Genomic DNA, 14240 nt, shown 5'->3' on the forward strand with positions numbered 1-14240 from the left:
CAAGCAATATCCCGAGGAGACTCCCAAGTTTTTTGCTTATAAGTGGAGAGATATGCAAGGCACTCCTTTTAAACAGGACTAGACAGCTGTGATTGTAGAGGTGCCAGAAATGGCAGCCTGGTAAAAAATTATATGGACACACATATATACCTGGCAGGAAATGATGACCTAGCCATGATCAGTTGTGACCATAAGACATCCAACGGCCTCATGATGGTCTGTGTGAAGCAAGCTGGTGGTTTCTGCCCAGTTTCTAGTGGATAAATGTCCACATCACAATACCGCCACCACAGCTTACACCCTTATTAGACTCCTCAGAGAAGCCAAGAACTAAATGGGTCCTGATGACTGGCCTCCACTCTTTCTGCTAGAGGTCCTTGAAGGTCAGTCATCAGGCACTCTGGACAGTCAGTTTGGGGAAGCCTGCACCAGGGCCAGCGCAACCCATTAGGCGACGGCGCTACAATTTGGGGGACGGCGACCGCGGCGATATTTCGGCGGCGGGACCTTCCGCCGCCTCTGTGGGGGGGGGGCATTTCGGGGCGGGACCTTCCGCCGCCTAGGGCGGCAGAAAAGCTGGCGGCGCTCCTGGCCTGCACTGCCACCCTGCCTCTGGTCTATGAATGAATCAAGTTTGTCAATCCAGCACTTTCTACCAGCTCCAGAAATTCACTAAAGAAGGTTAAGAACTCATTGATTTTCTTGAATGAAAAGGTATTTTTTACTATCAACCTCCAAACTGGTATTTTCTGAGCAAGTTTCATGATTCTGCTCTGAGTTTTAAAAAAAATGTCTTGTACAACTGACAGATTCATTCTTATTTCACTGAGTTTTATAATTTGCTTTTATTTAGTTTTCCCCATATTTTTCTGTCTTTGTATTTGTATATTTTGAAGCATAAGAGAATAGTTAAGAACCAACAGCTCCCCCTTGACTTTATTGTTTAATGGATTTTTTTAAACTTGGTTACCTCTTTCTCTAGGGTAGCTGTGATGGGAGGACTAATCCCCAGTAAGAAACACATCAGATGTCTGACAAAGAATTCCGATGTATTATGAAAGACAGATTTTTAAATGATCTTTGTGCCACGTTGTTGATACACTAACTGAGGTGCTTTCATTACTAACAATTAAGTGCTACAGTATGTGTCTGATATACTCAAGTGCTAAATAGCAGGGCTGGTGTTTAGTATTTGTGTACAAACTATTCTATTATTATTTCAAACAGTGCCTACCACAGTCTCCCGAGATATCAGTTTCGGAGACACTATGCACAATAGAAATTACATTACTGTGCAGTACTGGAGATATTAACTCTGTTCCCCTGGACTACTTTCTGTCATGGAGAACTGCAAATTAAAGGTCTGATCCTGCTCCTATGGGAATCAGTGGAAGCTCTGCCTTTTATTTCATCAGGAGCAGAACTGGGTCCTGAGAACAATTTCAAACAGCAGCCAAGAGAGAGGAGGAAGGAAGATGCTAACATTGCAGTTCTGGGGGGAGCCTTGATGGAGGCTTTCCAAGTACAAGCTGTACTAAATTTAAAATGTATGGATTCAGAAATGTCTGGCAGAGTCAGGTGTATGTGCAATAATTCCCTAGGTGAAGATAGGATTTAGTGCCTCCTTTACCCTGTATCCATCATTCTCTGCTGCCTCTCTTGCACCTGTCAACCCAGGTCAGCAACTCTCCTATCTTCCTGTTTTTGTAAAGGATGGAACTTGCACCCACCTATAGAATTTCTTGCACCTGTCAACCCAGGTCAGCAACTCTCCTATCTTCCTGTTTTTGTAAAGGATGGAACTTGCACCCACCTATAGAATTTCATCCTTCCCAAACTCAATCCCAGTTTCTGTTTTGTGGTCCCAGTGTTACCCTAACTATGGGTCCCAACCCACCAATGGGTCGCAGGAAGGTTCTAGTTGGGTCATCACGTCTGGCGCTGGACTAACCTATCACTGGACCCTGATGGAGGGGTGGCTGGGCCAAACCTGAGTGATGAAGCAACCCTGGGTACCCGGTTGCAATGCCTGGGGCAGGGAGCTAGACCCAGCCCCATGGGACGGGGAGCTGGACCCAGCCCCATGGGACAGGAGCCACTGCTGTGGAGTGAGTACAGGATGGGCTTGTTCTTCAACCCCCTCCTCACCTCCCCTCTGCAATGGGCTGGGATTAGGGTGGAGGCCAGGGCAGAGGGTGAATATATGTAATGGGGAGATCTCAAAAAAAGACAAAATGCAGTTGGTAGGTCACCTTATTAAAAACAAATTGGGAACCACTGCTTTAAAGGAGCTGCTGTGGCAATCACAGCAAAGGATTCTGGAGTGTATGACTGAGCAGAAACAGGGAGGCCCTTTAGGAAGGATGAGACGGGGTTTGTCACCAGGAGAGAACAGTTTATTATAATAAAAATACCAAGCTTTTATATCATATTTTATCAGTTTAGAACTGTCCCATTGCAGAATAACCTTGTTATTCCCAGACAGTGTCCCCTTACAAGTAGCACACTAAGCGTCTGCCTACTTAGCCTACGTTTAAGGCCTTCTTGAAGAGAAGTCATAAAGGCACTTAGCAGTGATGCAGAGGAAGTAAGAAGACTAGCTTCTTGCCTGTGTGGCCTCTTATAGGCTGCTCAAGTCCACAGGCAGCCAATCCCAGTTCCCATTATCTCACTGAGGTGCCCTTGTAAAGGGGGACCAACCCACTAGCCCCAAGGTGGTCCCAAGGTTTAGCCTCTGTCCTACCAAGCTCCCAGCCCTGCAAACGTGCCCCAGCTGGAATGGTAGAGGTGTCTTTCTTTGGCATCATGTGAGAAGCATTTTGCATTTGAAAATTTTCAGGTGGGTTTAGTGCTGGTGAAAGGAGCCAGATTTACAGGCTTGGCGGTTGATGTCTTTGGTTTATCCCCAGAACAATCCTGGGCAGAGGAAGCAGCAATGCAAGCTTCTTCACACTACCCTGTCACTGTACCTTAAACCTGACCTGCGAGGACTACTTCTAGGAGTCAGAGGCTATGCGTGGGTGAATCAGACATTGGCTTCTCTCCTGAGACTGGCCAGAAAGTTGCTAATTTTGATGGTGTGGACACTTACATTGGAAGCTGGGTGGCCACCCACCAAACTCATTTCACACTCAACACCACCCAACCATCAGATAGCAGTAGAGCCAGATTTAGGGGCAGGCAACCCAGGCGACCACCTGGGGTGCTATTTTTGTTGTTAGTGACAAAAAGGAAAATAAAATGTTAGAAGTAACATGTTTCAGGTATTCCATATGTGGATTAATTTTTCACTAGCCTCCTAGAATGTTCTGGACCTTTGTAGAATCTCATGGAACATTCCAGACTTTCTGAGAACTATATTTTCCTCGACCCTCCTAGAATGTTGTCAGTCATAGCCTCATAGGTATATAAGGGGCGGGGCATCGCTAGGCAGTCACTGAGATATAAGAATGAACTGAACTGAAAACCCAGCTGCGATATTGTGAATCTTGTTTTATTGTGTAATTGTGAAAGTGTACTTGTGTTTTAAGACTTGAAGAGTGTAAGTAGCTACTAATAAAGGACATATTTAATGAGATGCCACAGATAGCTACTGAATCCCTATTTATGCAACAATATAAAAGGAACACTGTTACATATTAAGCATGACAAAAGAAGTAACGTTTGATGACTTTCTAAGAGTGCAGAACATAGTACTAGGGAGAGCAAAAGTCTATCTGTTTTCCTCTATTGAAAATAAAAGATGCCCCAACAGAAGCCTTCAGGAGCTCAGTATAGAAAGCAAAAAGCTCCATTGCAATCTAATTTGCAGTGAGGGGCAAATCTAATGGGAAAATATCTGAAACAGAACAACACAGACCTTTTGAACTAAAGGACTAGGGTTTACATTCTAAGGTTGTCACCTACGATAACACTATTTACTACTGGTCCACCCAATGTTGGTGCACAGCTCAATTTCTTGATGTTAGTACATTTCAGGTATTCTTAAAATTAAAAAGTTTCCATAAGCTTAGAGGAAACAACTTTTTTATTTGCTTGAATAAATACAGATTTACAAATCCTAGCATGCAAATTTATCATCTTATATGACAGGGATAAATCATGCATGCAAATTGTGTGTCAGAGTCATGAAATGGGCTACAAATGCAATAAAAATAAGGTATTCAAAAGTTTAACAAATGAAGAGGGGAGGGGCTCCAAAGATGCTGCTCGCCTGGTATGCCATTTGGTCTAGTGCTGGCCATGGATAGTAGTAAGTTCTGGTCATATCTCACCTGAGCCGGTGATCCATAGGTGAAAGTTTCTATAAACCATTATTGACTCTCCAAGCTATCCTATCCGACCCTGAGAAACAGTCTTCATTTATACAGTACTCTGTACTATTTACTTTACATATTTTGATGCTTCTGAAAGTAAAGAAAGGCTTTTCCTTGGTACAGGGCTTTACAATATCCAGTATGTTCAGTTTCAAACACACCATACCAATTGGATTTTTATAGCACCTTTCCTCATTGACTCTTTCATCTTCCAAACTACCAAAAAATTCAACAAAGCTTAGCAGAATTTGATCTGAACAAGATTGATATCAGAGGGCCAGATCCTGGTCTCAGGTGTAACTTCTGAATTCAGTGGAATCACTCTGAATTTACTGGTGTCAATGAGATCAGTATCTGGCCTGCCAATCTTGTTACTATTCACTCTTAGGAGCTACCCTGCCCTCTAAATACAGCATGTTAGTGTCTCAATAGCACGTACAGATGCAGTTCTGGCATGGGATGAAGCTTTCTAATCAAACCATATTGCACCGGACATCGGGAGGTATAGTGCATAGCTGGAATTGCTTTAATGGAAAGGCATTAAGTAAACCAGCTGGAAAGTTTTCAAACATTATCTCTTGAAGTGGAAGAGAAACACAGTGTCCAGTGACCATAATTTATTAACAATGAACTGTCTAATCAGCATTATGATCACTAATATACTGCATTTTTCCATGAACGATAACAGCCAGTGTAGGTTGGCTCAGACATTTGTGGGATGCTGTACAAAGTGAGGCGTGGCATGCCTAAGGCTCAGGCAGACTTCTGAGTATAGCTCTAGCACCAGTGCGGGTGGAGACACCTGTTTAACTTAAGGCTTTTAGCCCCAGTCTCAGGCTTCAGGGGGATCTCTAAAGCCCTCAGCGCTGTCAGCATGGTGCATGGGTGCCACAGGTACCATGGCTTTCAGGCACCGTGGCTGTGGCTGACCCTGAGCAAAGCACAGGAGGGAGGGGAGCTCTGTTTGCGCAGACTGCAGAAAAAGCAGTTCTGAGTCCCAGGGCTGTCTGGATTTTGGTTAAGAAGGAGACTGATCAGCTGAATTATCTACAAAAAATATTAATGGTTTTGACTTTTATAGAAAGTTGCAGAGAAAGCAACTTTGATGGGGGGAGAGGACAACTGAGAAGCAGGTTTCAGGCTTTTCCATGTCTCACTGCAGAGTGGAGAACAGGGAAAGGAATTGGGGAGAGCAGAGCTCTGAGTTCTTTGTCCTCCTGGATAGGAGTTGTAATAACTGTGCCTACAAATCTACTCTAATGGTGAGCACAACTGTAAAAAATGAGTGTAAGTTCATAAGGTGTCACAATAAACTGTAACAACAAATGTTGATGGGGAAAGATGCAAAAGCAAAACAGAAAGACTGAATTAGTCCAAACAAAACGGCCTCCTGACATAAGTCAAGGGCTGTTAAAATCATGCCTGGTAAACAAAAAAAGTGTGGAACTGGAAATCACTGAACCAAAATTGGTGTGTTGGGTATTAGGCCTAACTGGTTGACAAAAAAAATGAGGGGATGCGCTATTCCACCCATAAAAATGAGGGGATGGGCTATTCCACCCATCACTCCATTTTGGGGTCATTAAGGAAAGAAACACTGGGAAAAAATTGGCTTCTGGACAAAGCTTCACCATCATGGCTTCCACCCCCACCAACTCCTGCGATCCTGGACCTTTGTTATCCTGATCCTAAGCAATGTCCTGAAGAGACTGGACCAGAGAGAGGCACCTGGATGGCATTGCCACCTCTACCTGCTCTGGCTGAATCCCAGCCATTGCCTGGAATGTGAGATTGTGTCACAACCCCCCCCCCCCATGTGTTCTTTTCCTTCCCCACCTTATGTCTTCTCTCTCTTACCTCTCTCTTTTTCCTTCTATCTAATAAGAGTCTAGCTAGCCGGCCAAGACTGCATATTTTGCAATACTGATGTAAGCCTGTTGCCAGAAAGAAGAAACTAAAAGCAATGCCGTAAAAAGCCTGATGCTGGTACAAGTTTGCCCGGTCTTGGAGTGGCTGATGAGATCATGTGCTGTGCCAGTATTTTTCCAGCAGCAAGGTTGCAAGTGAGAGTCAACACCAGAGACAGACGCTGCGTTTTCTATCGTTTTTGTTCTTACATGTCCAGCCCATCTCGACTAACTTCTCTTTTCCCCAAAAGGACAGTAGTTACCATCTTTAATACCACCTAGGAGACTGTGAAACAAGAGTTTTTTCCTTTGAAGACCCCCCTACAACTAAAGGGAAAATATTTATACTGCTTCCTGTATTTTTCACTCCATGCATCTGATGAAGTGGGTTTTAGCCCACGAAAGCTTATGCCCAAATAAATAAAGTTGCCACAAGGACTCCTCGTTGTTTTTGCTGGAACAAGGAAAGTTGTTAAAATGAAAGCCTTTCTGAATACTTCACATTTCAAATTCTTTAACTGTTATTCTTTCTTTCTCTAGATCTGTAATAAAAAGTTAAAAGGATTTTTAATGGTGTTTACCATGGTGCTAAGCAGGCTGAGGTCTCTGTATACCAAACGCCAAACCTCATTTTAAAACTGTTTAATATTGGGCAGTGGTTGGGTTATGTTAACACATTTGACTCTTTGGGGCCATTTATTCCATCTAAATTAATACAACAGAGAGCAGCTGATTTTATCAGCAGAAAGGGAAACAAGGGTGCTTTGTCTCTAGGAAACCGGAGACTGTGTTGGTAGCTGGTAAGAGAAGGCTTGATCACGTACATGGCACTGCAGGGCTAGGTCTCCAAGAGCCTCTTTCATTGTGGGTTAAAGGACCAACCAACAGACAGGAGAGTTCATAGGTATATGTTTGAAAGGGATGCAGACAGGGTGAGAGCTCCAAAGGTACAGGGCGCTGGGGACTGTTTAAGAGTGGCCTCACCGCCAATTAGAATTTACAAATGAGATAAGAGGAGCATATCTTTGTTTCAAAAGAACAGGATAGGCAGTGGGAGAGACCCATTGAATCAGTGAGTCCATCTCCCATCCTATTGGCTCTCTATTGTAGCCAATAGGTTTGACTAATGGTATGTAATTTTAAAACCGAAGAATTAGTAAGACACTAGGAATCACTAAAGCAGCAATCTAAATTCTGGGAAAGATTCTAATCTTCCGTTAGCTCTAACAACTTTTGCACCCAGACAGGCCTCACTCAGAAAGGAAGATTTCCAAGTCAAAGCTTATTGAAGGCATTTGATACTAGCAAAGTAAAAAGTAAAAGATGAGAAAGTGACATTAATTTTAAAGTATAAAAACTAACAAAAAACCCCAAACCCAACCAACCAAAATACCCCAAGCCTAATTTAGATTTATTTGGCCTGATTCTTCTCTCCATTATATTAGTGTAAATCCAGTGTAGCTCCCCCACGAAAATGTAACGACACCAGTGTAAATAAAAGGTGCAAGAGGAGAATCAGATTCACTGTATTCCTTTTAGATAGACTGTATTTGTAAAGCTGTAAGTTACTGAATGGTCAAGAAGCAGTTAAGCCAGTGCCTCTGAATATTGGTTCACAAGAGTGAAATAAGATGGCATCATACTCTCATAATCTGTATAGGATTGCAGGACTCCTCTCGAATCAACCTGATGTCAAGCGATTAACCCCTCCATAAATACACAGGGTAATTACTGCTGAGTCATAGTAGTAGACGCATCTTTGTTGATTCCAACCGTTAATTAAGAGGGGTTGGGACATTTGAGCTCTTATCGTGAAGCCCAAGGGTCTGTCCATAATTACATAACACATTTTTAGGTGATTTTCAAGACCCAACACCCTTTATAACACTGAAACAAAATGCACAACATTAAGGACCCCGCCTCCCCCCCAGTGCATTACATAATTTATGGACAGCCCTGAACAGCCAACAAGCTTAGCTTTTATGTAGTCCTTTTCAACCATAGAGCTCAAATTGCCAAAGAAGCCAAACCTCAGGAGGGAGGTTAGTTTGGACTAGAAACAAAGCGTGTTTATTCTGTTCAGAGCAGAGTGGGAATGCCACCTGCTTGCAGAGAGGTAACAAAGGTCCTACATAATTTGAAAAAAATCAATGTAGTTTTGTCTATGTTCCTATTTTCAACATCAGAGCAATTGCCAGCCAGTTTTGTAAAACCTGTTACAATTGAGTGTGTTTAGGTAATCCTCATTATAAGCAATTATATTTAAAAGCTATGTATACTGAACTTTAGTTTTTGTCAGAACAACAATCCAATATAATCGTTTGTGAGTAGGCATCTAAACCTAAAAGGTCTACAGACAGTTGCAATTCAGAAAAGCATGGCATGATTTTTAGTGGAGGAGAAATTACACAGCAAAAAAAGAAAGATCTTCAGTTTTAATATAGCCATTAGGCTTAAAACATGTTTTTGCAAATGTTATTATCAAATTCTATCAATTTTCTTTGTGCATTTTATGTTCTAGGACTTGTGGTGCTGCTATTGTTTGAAGCCACACAAAAGCTCACGCACTATTAGTGTTGGTATTTAGGTGTAAAATCTGTTTTGCAGTAGGCTTGCTTTAGCACTGTACATAATAATTGATTTTAAGCTACTTCTATACAGAAGGTCCTCCTCCAACCGCCCTTATTCATGCAAAACTGCCATTTTGATCAGACTCGGAGTCCTATGTACATGGGAGATTTTTACCTAGACTATAATATTTAAAACTAGAAAAATGTACTGATAACGTCTTTAATTCAAATGAAGTAGGGAGCACTGACATTGTTGTTGACCTGCTGGATGTTTTCATTTCTAATTCTACTGTCTGGTTTCTTTAAAGTGTGGCATGTATTCATTCATTGAATCATAGAATTGTAGGATTGGAAGGGACCTCGAGAGGTCATCTAGTCCACTCCCCTGTACTCCTGGCAGGACTAAGTATTATCTTCTAGATCATCCCTGACAGGTGTTTGTCTAACCTACTATTAAAAATCTCCAATGATGGCGATTCCACAAGCTCCCTGAGCAATTTATTCCAGTGCTTAATGCTAACAGTGGGAGTAAGTGAAGTTTAGAGGAAAGGACAGGTACCTTTGGTCTGGAATACAGTTTTGTTCTTGGCTCTGTGGAACAACCCTAGATAAATCACTCTCTTTAGTCTTCAGTTTCCACCTCTGTAAAATGGGCCTAATAATTCATATCTCACAGGCGTATTGAGGCTTGGTCAATGTTTAGATAGCAGTTTGAGATCTTCTCATGAAAGGTGCGAGATCAGCGTAAAAGTGTTATAAAATTTTATACAAATTAATCAATACAAGAGTCTGGCCAAAATGTAAATCACCAAACCTCACATAACTAACATGGAGAATTGCTCTTTCTGGGACAAATTCTGCTCTCAGTTTTTGGTGCCATGGCCACTGATTTTCCCCTCCCTTGTAACTTAGAGCAGAATTTGGCCCTATCTGCATCTCTTGTATTATAAATAAAATCAAATTAAGGAAAAGAAACGGGTTGTGCTCTGCATTTACAATGCTTTATATGACATTTAACAATATATGCAGCTGTTCTCTCCCCTGCTGGGTAAGGGTTACATTTTGTTAGTCTTGTATTTCCCTCTGACACAAAGAGAAAACACAATGAGCAGTCACAGCCCTAAAAAAATCCAAGAATGCTACTTCAGGTCTTCCATTGTTCATCTCTTATTTGAAATTATTTACTGCCTAACCAAATTGCAGAGACAAAGCCTTTTAGAGCATCTACTCTGGCTCTTGTTTCATCTGACACCTTTACAATAGGCTAAGTCATGGCCAAAACAAATATATCAAAAGAGATAGTATCTGCTGTTTGCATTACATTTCTTTGCAGCCATATCACCTAAGGGACAAAATGAAGCTCACAGACTGAGAGTGCTGGCCCCAGTGGAGACCTTCCCCAGGTCTCTCTGGGAGGCAGTGTTGCATTTAGTATTCATTCTTTATTATTTGTAAGTGCCGAAAATCATAGGGGCTAGAACTAGGAGTATTACTGCATCCCCTGGCTTGAAGTGGATTCCATTATATACAGGGTTTATAGTTTGGTTCAATGGCTCTCAGCACCCCCGCCATACAAGCTGTCCTGCACCCCTGCCGACAATGTGCCCAGCACTGAACAAGGCACAATCATGGCCCTGCTCTGAGGAACTAAGAGACTAAGCCCTGCAGGAAGTCCCGCCTTAAAGGGCATGAGTGACAGCCCTCCATGCTTCTCTGTTTGGCTGGCACTCCCCATATAAACCAAGAAGCCATTTTTAGGAATTGTCTGAGCAATGCAAACCCCAGATGTGCTTCTGCCTTAGATCCTGCTTGCTGCAACTCACATTGATCCCAAACTCCTGGCTCTCAACCTAGGCTCGGCTCCCAACTCTGATCCTGGTTTACTATCATAGAATCATAGGCCTAACTAATCTCCAATGATGGAGATTCCACAACCTCCCTAGGCAATTTATTCCAGTGCTTAACCACCTTGATAGTTAGGAAGTTTTTCCTAATGTTCACCCTAAACCTCCCTTGCTGCAATTTAAGCCCATTGCTTCTTGTCCTATCCTAAGAGATTAAGAAAAAATTTTTTCTCCCTCCTCCTTGTAACAACCTTTTACGTACTTGAAAACTGTTATGTCCCTCCTCAGTCTTCTCTTTTCCAGACTAAATAAACCCAATTTTTTCAGTTTTCCCTCATAGGTCATGTTTTCTAGACCTTTTAATCATTTTTGTCACTCTTCTCTGGACTTTCTCCAATTTGTCCACATCCTTCCTGAAATGTGGCATCCAGATCTGGACACAATACTCCAGCTGAGGCCTAATCAGCGCAGAGTAAAGCGGAAGAATTACTTCTTGTGTCTTGCTTACAGCATTCCTGCTAATACATCCCATAATGATGTTAGCTTTTTTTGCAACAGCGTTATACTGTTGACTCACATTTAGCTTGTGGTCCACTATGATCCCCAGATCCCTTTCCGCGGTAATCCTTCCTAGGCAGTCATTTCCCATTTTGTATGTTTGCATCTGATTGTTCCTTCCTAAATGGAGTACTTTGCATTTGTCCTTATTGAATTTCATCCTATGTCTGACTTCAGACCATTACTGACCTTGGTGAAAGAACCTGGCCCAGACTGGCCCGACCCTGATTCTCACCTCACAATCTCAATTTGGTAACGGACTCTGACTTTGTGGTTTTGACCTGGCCTGGCTCTAATACTGAGCAGCTCACCCCGTGCCCACCGACTACCCACTCCTGACAGCTACTGAGTGCAGAGTTTATGAAGGAGTTAGTTCCACTGGCTCATGTCCTCAGCCTGTCTTGCATGCACAATCTGTTAACTGCATTTCTAACTACCTATGTTCATGCACAACTTGAGCAAACAAATGCAGGTGCATGCATATTTATGGGTCTGCACAGCTCTTCAAGTTCCTTCCTTTATCTGTAATAGGTTTTATAATATTGTCTGCTTCCATTACCAAGAATTTTGGTTGGGACCAGATGGTGTAACATGCTAGCCTTTTGGCCTAAATCACAGCTGAAGATGACCAGGGGAAAATACTATGGTGAAGGGTGCTAGTAAAAAATAATAATTAAAAAAAAACATAGATAGATATCTGAGTTTGGTTGTTGTCCTATTTCTGTTCATTTTAAAATTTGTAAAATCCTATTTTTAACCAGTCATAAATCTCATTCTAACCTAGGATGACAGTGTCCTTTTCAACTTCATTACCCAGATAGAGGCATCAAAAGAGTTATTACTTACCATGTATAAATAGAAATACTGAACCAAAATTGAGGCCCACTTTCATTTAAGTTGTTATGCAAACAGAATTGATTTTAATATTCATGTTGTAACAGTTCTGGAAGATGAAGTACATTCTTGTGAGAGCAGAAACAAACGTGCTAATACGTCAGAAAACGCTCCTGAGGGGAGAGGGTCAAGATGGGAGAAGAGATATTTACTGAAACTGAGTAATTCAGAGTGAATAACTTATTCAAATAATGTAGCCCCCTTTCCAGTTTGAAAATTGGCTGCCTACACCATAATCCCACTTTCTTCTGGTGATTGTCTATTGCTGGAAGAAGTCCTTTTCAGGATGGTAATTAATCTGCTTTATACTGTCCCTGATGGAAGGGTGTTAAACTAGCAGACAGTCCATTGTCTGCTTTTCCTCTGAATTTAAAGAGATAGGTCTCACAGTTCTTAGACTTCTCTCAAGATAAATTCTGCTCTATAGCAAATATAAATTAAAGACAGATTAAAACCCATCTGTCACAATAACCCCTTCAAGTTCCTGTTAATATAAGATGATTGCTGTGAGAGTATGTTGGGGAGTTTGCAAGTAGTGATAGATTAAATTGTTTAATATACTGTATAAATATTTAACACAAAAGCACATCTTCAGGTACAAGCTGATGGACCATATTTTCTCATTTATATCTGTGCAAACCCATTGAACTCAACTGAAATGTGTGCAATATCATTGCTCAGATGTAATTAAGAGACTAATTTGGTCCATTCATTCACAAATAGTGTACTTAACTTCTTGAAGGTACAAAGCAGAGCTGGACAGATATTGAACAGCTCAATTTGTCTTGGGCATTCACTTGAGTACCTCCCAAATGGTATCCTGATTTTTGGGAAGGTACCTATGTACCTCCTAGGTGAACAAAGTGTGCATCCTAAGCAACTCTATAGGCTGGTTGTTGTTACCCTACCTCCCTTTGTCACCTGCTTGTTCTTCTTATCTCAATTTATGTTCTGATTCATGAAACACGTATGCTGAGTGTACCATTACTCACCTGAGTACTTCCATCAAAACCAGCAAGAATATTCACATATAGAGGCATTTGAAAGATCAGGACTTAAGCCTTATTTGCACTAATAAAGTTTTGCTGTACTCCGGTATAGCCATATCAGCAAACCTTCCTAATATAGACAGAGCTTACACTAGCAAAAGAGTTCTTTTGTCAGTACACCTAGCTTATACCAGTTGTCCAGCAAAGGCACTGTTTTGCCAGTGTCACCTGCCTATACTAGGGCTTTGGCTCGTATAGAAATGTTAGGACAGAGGTGGCCAACCTGTGGCTCCGGAGCCACATGCAGCTCTTCAGAAGTTAATATGCGGCTCCTTGTATAGGCACCAACTCCGGGGCTGGAGCTACAGGCGCCAACTTTCCAATGTGCTGGGGGGTGCTCACTGCTTAACCCCTGGCTCTGCCACAGGCCCTGCCCCTACTCTACCCCTTCCCGCCCCCTCCCCTGAGCCTGCCGTGCCCTCGCTCCTCCCCAAAGCCTCCTGCATGCCACGAAAGAAGCTGATCGGGAGGTGTGGGGAGGGAGGGGGGAGGTGCTGATTGGCGGGGCTGCCAGTGGGTGGGAGGCGCTGGGAGCAGGGCGGCAGGGAGCTGATGCAGGGCTGCTGACGTATTACTGTGGCTCTTTGGCAATGTACATTGGTAAATTCTGGCTCCTTCTCAGGCTCAGGTTGGCCACCCCTGTGTTAGGGGAAAAAACCACCCAGTAGCCAACATTACTATACTGGCAAAAGTTTCAAATGTAGTCTAAGGTTAGGTCTGTAAATCTTTTTATCAGGGACTCCGCCTTTGTTTTAAGCACTTTATACACTCTTGGGGATAACCACAGGCATTCACACAAAGCTGGTTGGACATATCTAGTAATCCCCACGCTGGTCCATTCCATTCCTAGAGCAATGGAATTAGGCTTAGCACAATGAAGAACAAATACTCAATGGCTTCGCACACAAAAAAATCCACTGATTTAGTGAACAGTAGAGCTGCTAAAGCAAAGCTACAAACACTAACTCAGCCCAAGTAAATGGAGAGGTTTAATGACAGTCTGAGCTTTAGAAAACTCTGATGTCCTTTTGGTTACTACATAAGGTAAACACCAATCCTATCACAAGTCTAAAAAAGTCAAACGAGTGAATCATTCGGAGAA

General features: G+C 42.3%; 1 protein-coding gene across 1 annotated transcript in view; it reads right to left on the bottom strand.

The window, feature by feature from the left end:
* Positions 1-14240, bottom strand: part of PITPNC1 (phosphatidylinositol transfer protein cytoplasmic 1) — a 192532-nt gene that overhangs the window by 93336 nt on the left and 84956 nt on the right.

The sequence above is a fragment of the Emys orbicularis genome, chromosome 13 (genome assembly GCF_028017835.1).
Source record: "Emys orbicularis isolate rEmyOrb1 chromosome 13, rEmyOrb1.hap1, whole genome shotgun sequence".
Lineage (NCBI taxonomy): Eukaryota > Metazoa > Chordata > Testudines > Emydidae > Emys > Emys orbicularis.